Source organism: Echinops telfairi, unplaced genomic scaffold (genome assembly GCF_000313985.2).
Source record: "Echinops telfairi isolate 266 unplaced genomic scaffold, ASM31398v2 ScPeMD7_12;HRSCAF=54, whole genome shotgun sequence".
NCBI lineage: Eukaryota > Metazoa > Chordata > Mammalia > Afrosoricida > Tenrecidae > Echinops > Echinops telfairi.
Window position 1 is genome coordinate 8,004,552 of NW_022103909.1, and position 8,350 is coordinate 8,012,901.

The window sequence follows — 8,350 nt, forward strand, 5'->3', positions numbered from 1 at the left end:
TCTTTCTCCCTCAGAGTTGCTGGTGGATTTGAACCTCAAACCTAGCAGTTAGCATTTCAATGCTTATCCAACAAAACAGTCCTACTCAATCTGTTGCTGTCAAGTCGGTTTCACCTTACAGTGATCCTACAGGACAGACCAGAGCTGTCCCACAGGGTTCCCAAGGGTGTAATCTTCAGGGAAGTCTGCTGCCACACCTTTCTCCACAGTAGGTTTGAATCATCAACTTTTAGGTTAGCACCCAAATGCTCTAACTACTGTGCAACTAGGCCCTCTTATTGCCCTAGGAAACCCACTGCCACAGAGTCATCCTATATAGGGTTTCTGAGACGGTAATTCTTTACAGAAGCAGACAGCCGTATGTTTCTCCAGGGGAGCAGCTGGTGATTTGAGTGACCCACCTGTGGTTAGTAGCCCAACACCTAGGTCCAACGAGGTACTATGATTCTCTCTCTCCTTTTTATTTTTAGGGGAGGAAATGGAAGCACAGAGAGAGTAAGTAAATAACTTGCTTAAAGTCACTCAACGAGTTAGTAGTGGTGCCAGGATTCAAAACTAGGCAGACTGATTTAATCCATACTCTTTTTTAATTATTATTTTTATTAATAAATCATTTTATTGGGGGTTCTAACAACTCATAACCATCCATACATCAATTGTATCAAACACATTTGTACATAGGTTGCCATCATCATTTTCAAAATATTTTCTTTCTGCTTGAGCTCTTGGTATCAGCTCCTCTTTCCCCCCTGCTCCTCCTCCACACTCCCACCCTCATGGACCGCTGATAAATTATAAATTATTATTATTTTCATATCTTACACTGTCTGCTGTCTCCCTTCACCGATGTTTCTGTTGTGTGTCCTCCTGGGGCGGGGGGGAGGGGTTAATCTGTGCTCTTAAACCCTGAAGGCCTTTCTAGAGTCAGGGAAGCCTGGACTGTGCTGGCCTCTGAGCCCTTTCTTACCCAGGTCACACTGGGTTGAGGATAAGGAGCACTGGTTCATCTCTTGGTAATGCCGCTAAAATTCAAATGTCAACAATCAAGGAAGCATCGAGTAGAAAACGCAGCTAGTAGACAACAGGAAGATCAGCTTGGCTTTCGCCTTTCTCCAAGCACGGTTCAGTGCTGTGTGATCGTGCAGTTGTGTCTATAAGAATCCGAAAGACCGGAAGCCAGACCCAAAATGTTTATAACACGCTGGGTTGACCTCTAAATATAAAGGCAGTGAGTAACATGTTCAGCTTATAAAATGTTCCCCAATTGGACACCAGATAGCTTGCATCATTCCCTCTAGACCATTCAAGGCTGGGTCTGTGGTCAGCTTTCTGAATTCCCTAAGCAAACCTCTCTGCTGTCACTCATGCTGGAGCTGCTGCTCTACCAAAGGTCACCCTCAGTTCCAAATCTTCGCTCATCTCTCCGACTCAAGAGATACTCACTGAGCCCCTGTGAGGAAGCCAGGCCTATGCGGGCCACTGGATACAGGAGACTTAACCTTGTGCTCTTGCAATCTAGAGGGGCTGTTGGGTGGAAACGAGCAGTTGGATGCATGCCACGTGAAGATGTCTACTACGCTGTCTGGGGTGCCAGCAAAGGCCGGCCTGATCAAAGCGCACTGAAGCTGACCCTCCAAGACAAGGCAGACATACTGAAAAAGCGGGATAACGGGGGCATCTGAGGCAGGGCCAAACAGAGACAAAAGGCTCAAAGAAAGTAAGTGGTACACCGGCGAGAAGCTAAGAGAGATGCAGCATGGCTTTGAGTGTGGAGAAGAAGGATGAGGTGCCAGGCTGGAGGGGAAGGACAGGACAACGGACCCGCTGTGCCTGGAGGACACGTGGGTGTCTGCGTGCCGCGGTCACAGCTGTTTCCGTTTGCTGCGGACAGGGCTCCCACCCCAGTGAGGTCAGCACTCGGCCGTGTCCTGAGGCACAGTGGGCACGTTCTCGCACGAGCGTCTAACACCTGGGCCCACAAGAGACACCTAGACAAGCCCACCTGGCTCCATCACCCAGGAAGGTAGGTCTCCCCATGTGGTCAGTCAGCTCTGTATCTTTAAAAACATAGGCTATTTTAGAATTGTTTTACCTTTCCAGAGCAGTTGCAAAAAGTGTCCACAAAGGGAGCACTCAGTGCCTCCTCCAAACTTGCGTCGGAATGGCATAGTTGTCATCACAAATATTGGGACTTGGCGATTGTTTACAGCCGCACGCGTGTGCTTTATTCCCATTTCTTTCGTTTTACCCTACATTCCTTTTGCGGTTCCAACATCCCATCCAGGACATCATACGACATTTACTTATCCGTCTCCTTCGTACTGCCACAGAGTGGATGCCAACGCAGAGGGACCCTGTAGGACAGGGTCTGGGGTTTCCCGGTGAGTTTCCAAGAAGGTCACTCTTTACGGGAGTAGAAAGCCCGTCTTTCTCCCTGGACTGCTGGTTCCGCACTGTTGATCCTGCAGTGAGCAGCCCACTGAGGAACCATTGCACCACCACGGCGCCTTCTCTAAACTCTGCTGGTTTCTCAAACATTCCCCCTTGCTGGTGACCTGGGCAGTTCACTGCTCGCTTTGCCGGCATCACCTCGTATATAACACCTCAATGGGGACAGGGTGCCCAGTCTGCCAACAAGCCTCTGTTTTTAAAATAACTAAAAGCCATGGGATTTTGATCTACAAGGAAAGTCTGTGACGAAAATCACACGAAGATAGTCTGTCACACTTTGCGGTAGCCTCGCCAAGGAAAAAATTAGAAAATGAATTGCTTCAAACGTGGACAGGTGTCCTTTCCTTCTTCCTGGCGGCCCTGACATGCGTGAGTGAATCTGAGGAGAAGAATCATCGTGACAAATGACTCCGCTGCAGGGGCAATTCAAGTCCTCCCCAGAATAAATGTGCCTGGTCCAGACTCCTCAGGGTACTCAGAATGATGGATTTTCAATCAAAGCAAGAAAGCTCAGGGAATTTTATTTTTATCACCATTTAAAAATAAAGATAATGCTCATTTCTTCCCTCAAGTAATATAAAATGTGTCTTCTCTTTAGCAGGCAGTGTTTCAGAATCGTCAGGAAATGTTAAATGTTAAAACGACAACAATGTATTAAAATAATCTGGAGGGGGGGGTTCCACTTCAGATACTTTGGTCTCTACTTAAAGGAAGCCATTATCCAGTATGTTCCTCGGGGACAGTATGGCAAAATAGCATTATACGGTCAATTATCTGACACTTCATTTCCTCCCAAGCACAGGAGCCCCTTCTTAAGGGTGCTATCACAAGAGAACTTCTTCTGTTGGGTGCCATTAAATGTCCCTCTGTGTGTTTTAATTTGGAAGGAGCAAGGTTGTTGTCGCTGGTGGTCTCTAAATTAGGATAGCATTTTGTTTGTTAAATGTGTTTGATGGTGGAGTAAGTCATTTTTTTCAATTTCCTTAAAAGAAACGAAGATGAGCATGTTAGTCAGGGTTGACTAGAGAGACAAATCCAGGGAAACTCATAAGAGAGAGCTTTATATACAAGAGCAGTTAGATATTGAGAAAACATCCCAGCCCAGTCCAGGTCAAGCCCATAAGTCCGATATTAGCCCATCTGTCCATTACCAGTCTATAAATTCTTCTTCAGACTCATGTAACACATGCAATGACACCGAATGCAGGAAGATCACAGGTCAGTGGTTGGAAAGTCTTGTGGGTCCAGTAGCGGTAGAAGCATCTCAGCGCTGGCAGGGGTCTCCACATGGTCCCTCAGCTCCAGGGCTCTGGCTCCACCAGCCTCGCTCCATGTGGCTTGTCAACAGCAGTGTTGCCCAGGGAGTGAGCCTGTGACCCGCCTCCAGCCACTGTTTATCTCCTTAGCTCCTCCAAATGTGGTCATCAAGCTGCTACCTGATTGACAGGCTAAACTCCACCCCTTAAGTCTCAAATTGACACTAGATTTTGTTAGTACTACAATCAGGTCCTGTTTTCTTGTCCAAAGCCAAGCCAAACCCACTGCCATGGAATCAATTCAAACTCACAGTGACCCTGTATCTGAGACTGTACATCTTTACAGGAACAGACAGCTTCATTGTCTGACATCCAGACAAGGCCCAATGAGACCCAGGAGTAGAGCAGACACCCGGAGCAACGTGGTGATAGTTTAAGGCTATGTTCACATAGCCTTTTCCCTGACCCACGATGGCACGCCTGCCCGGCAATGTGGGGATGCTGTAAGTGACTTGGAGAAAGGTAAGAATTTCCCCTTTGGGTATCTTTGTTAGTGTTTACGGTTTGCTTTCCCGGGATAGTGGTCAGAATGGCTTTCGCCTGGCCAGTACTGTGCAAGTGTCTCGTGCGTCCAGCTTGGCACAGCCGAGCACAGCTCCGTAGAATGGTGGAGGCCAGTGTGCGCATTGCCTCTTTCCAAGCGGCCCGAAGGCTGGAAGTTTGAGGCGCCGCCTATCCGCTCTTATAATGCAGAAAGACGGACAGACGCGTCTGCACAGATATTAACATCGTGTCGCCATCTGCGCCCATAAACACGTACAGCCCTGGGGATCTTCTACGCGACTGCAAGGAGCCAGAACGGGCTTGATGCAGGGAGTGGTTTGGCTTTCATTTCACTTGGTCAACACTTGTGACACCAAATGTTGTCACATTATGACCAAGGTCAAATATTTCACTTCTTGTTACTGTCTCCTGCAAGTATTCCCCATGCCCCTGGGACCTTTCCCTTGTCCGAAGCCCCTGCCACATTTGTTCTGTGTGCATACAAAATCAAAAAGCTCTACTGTTATTTCCAGCAAAGCCATTCTCTGCTGATGACTACCCACTGCTCCATCAGGCCCGCTGGCATCACTGCTCCTGGTGGCCTGCAGGTCCTCCTGCTGCTTTGCCAGACACGGGAGCTCTCCGCAGAGAGCCACACTTTGCTCTCCGGTGTCCAGAACGCACCATTGTCTGCAGCAGGGGGTGGGAGGTGGCTCCCTCCACTTTATAGCTCCATCTGTGAATGCAGTGGGGAAAGGTGGCAGGCCTGAGTCCCAGGGGCTTAAAGATTTTGATGAAACAATGCTTTTCATTTTTACTTGAACCCTTTTAATCTTCCTCTCCCTGGGACCCAGAAATGTGTCCAGGGAAATGACCCCAGGACAGAGCAAGCTGTACTCAGAATCCTTATTCCACCAACAGAAAACACAGCTACATCTCACACTGAGGCTCTTCTATGCTCCTTTGGAGTGTAGGACTGTTTTTCTCTGATTAGTTATAATACGCTCAAGAATTTCTCTTTGCATAAGGAAGACCCTATACAATTTCCAACAATACTGATTTTAATAGAACGAGGCTTCTAATATAGCAGGATCCTAAAAGCAGCATTGAGACTGCTCTGTCTTTCTGCTAATCCAGGCAGGGGCTGGAGCTGAGATAGCCAGAGGTGATGGAAAATGCCACTTCTGAGCCCTGCTGGCGAAGTTGGGCTGGCATCCTCAAAGTCAGCAGTTCAAATCCGCAGCTGCTCCTCCAGAAAAAGACAGGGCGTTCTATTGCTAAAAGCAGTTCCACACTTGGAAACGTGGTTTTCCTCACCTAACAGATTAGTTAGGATAATGCAGCAATGAAGGGACTTTTTAAAGTGTGTGTGTGTGTGTGTGTGTGTGTGGCAGGGGATGGGGGGAATCCATTACTTTTAAATTTCATTGTTCACAAACTTTTTTTAAAGCTCTCTTGCATAACAAGCCCCCAAGTGTCTGTGACTTAAAATACATAAAGGCAATTGCAGATCAACAAGTGACCTTCTTCATCAAGGTGAGTCAGGGACAGACAGAGGCTCTGAAACACTTTGTGTTTCATCAACTCCCAGGGTCTCATATTCCTTTGCTTCTAGCTGAAGAAGGCACATTTTCAAAAAGAACAGGAACAAGTAAGAAGACCCGTTTGCTTAAACAAGCAAACACACAGAGAGAAAGACACCCACACAGCTCGCTTAGAGGTGACCCGTACCACTTCCACACACATTGCACTGATGAAAATTAGTCACACGGGGACACCTGGGCCCAAGGGAAACTGGGCAATGTGGTCCCTGCGTTGATTCAGTTTTGAGGCATGAAAGTAACAATACACTGCTGACCCTGCAAGAAGACACAGTACTTCTCAGGTTCTCCGGGGAGTGGACTTGGGGGAAGTGCTTTTCACAGTGGTGCTCACCACAGAATATTCTGCAGTGGTAGAACTGCCCTACATCTGTCCTACCCACAGAAAAGGCACTAGCTGTGTGTGGTTGGGGAGCATCTATAATGTCGCTTTTAAAAATTTAATCAACCTTTACATTGAATCGCTACATGTGGCTAGGGGCTGTTGTACTGAAGGATATTGTTCCATAGCCAGGGTTCCTTTTTTTTTTTTTTTTTTGGACCATTACACACTGGGGCACTTTACTGGGCTTGCTGAGAGATGGAGATACATGTCCAAACGGCTGTGGGCAGGAGCGGGGCCAAGCAGGGCAGGGCTCAGGTCGTCCAGCAGGGCAGGGCCAGAGGGTCCAGGACACAGCATGGTGCAGTGGCTCGTGGCCTTGCAGGCCCATCATCTGTGACAGGGCTTGGAAGCTCATCCCTGTGCCCGTGGCGAGAAGAATGACGGAGATGAGGATTCCCAGGAAGCCAAGGACCAGAGAGAAGATGTTCAGGTACTTGGGGTGGACACGTGGCTCTGGGCCCCAATCATGTCACCCACCATCTTCCGGTCTCTAGACTTCACGGAGTAGGCGTAGGCCACGAAGCCCAGGCAGCAGCAGTTGAGGAAGAGCGCATTGAAGAGGGACCAGACGACGTGGTCGGGCACCTGGGGTTCCCTCTGGATGTTGATCACGGTGGACTACATGGGGACGGCGTGGTATGGGGCCCGCAGCCCACCCATCTTGAGCTCCTCTTGAGCCATCTCCTGGCCGTGAGGGCACACAGACCTGCAGAATGGGTGAGGCCGCCAGGGTTCCTCTTAACGATGCCTGGCTACCACTGCCCACTCTGGTGGAGATCACAGCAGAAGGCCTCGTTCAGAGTGGGAGGAAAACGTGGAGCACAAGCTCAAAGTCATCAAAAAGACCAGACTGACTTCCTGGCCTGCCAGACACTGGCGGACCCTCAAGAGCATGGCCATTTAACGCCTTTCAGAACTGGGCTGACTTCACTCCCAGAGATCACCGTTCAACCAACCGACAGAGAAGCCTATACAATAAACAATAACACCTGGAAGGTACATGCAGCCTAAAATAATCAACTGTGTGATTCCAAAAGGGTGCCAGGGCCCCCAAACAATCTTCAGAAGGCAGGCAGGGGTCTATGGAAGAGGGGTGGGAGGAGACGGGACCCCGAGAGGAAGTGGGAAGGAAGAGTGCTGTTTACACTGATTGAGGGATTGCAACGAGGTCAAGAACAGCATGTGCATGACTCATTAAATGGGAAACGATTTTCCCAGGGAACTCCTACCCAGCCCATAGTAAGATATTCAAGAAAATAAAGAAATTACATGCTATAATATGGATAAAGTTTGGGGAACAAAAAAGAAGAGACCAGGTCAGAGCTGCAGTCAGCCCTCGCTACACTTGAAAAATGAGTAGGAGCATTGTCATGATGGGAAAATGTTTCTCAGTGCAACTTTCTTCTCACCTACACAGTTTTTCTCCCCCACCCCCTCCCCAACTCTTTGTAATAAGGCTTCATGGTCATCCTGTGTCCTTTGGGAAAATCGATCAAGATTACTCCCTATGAAATCTCGAAATACGGCCCTATAATCATCTCCCCCTCTTCCTTCTCCTCCTACTTATTTGTATTCTTTCTCGTATTTTTTTTTCCCCTTTCTTTCTTTTTTTTGTTGGCAGCAAAATCACCCACATAACCCTCTGATTGAGCTGACCTCCCTGCTTTGAATTGAACTGGCCCGGCAGCTCCCTTCAGAAGCCACTCCCTTGAAGGTGCCCAAAGTCAAGCGCATGACTGAGAAAGGTTCCGTCGTCACGCGCTGACTGCAGAGACCAGTGTAAATACATTTTGTTTGGAGTAAACCACCAGTACACGTATGAGCGGCAACCTTGGTACCGGTAGCAATGCTTACCCTGACGTAGAGTCTATACCCAAAGCATCCTCTAGAGGGCAGTACCACCCAGTTAAGAACTCATCGATAGCAGCGTGGTTAAATAATTTATAATACAGACAACCAAGAGGGTGTTTCATTCACATATTGTTCAGTCAAAAAACCAGGTTGCGAAACCACATTTATTCATGTTGTCCTCAACATGTAAATAGATACAGAAAGATCTAAACAGATGCTTGCTAGGATGTTGATTAGTTGACAGGAATGAACAATGAGATTTG

General features: G+C 48.1%; 1 pseudogene; it reads right to left on the reverse strand.

Annotated features, from left to right (window-relative positions):
- Positions 1 to 6,315: 6,315 nt before the first annotated feature.
- On the reverse strand, positions 6,316 to 6,917 carry LOC105979433 (annotated as a pseudogene).
- Between the last annotated feature and the right edge of the window lie 1,433 nt (positions 6,918 to 8,350).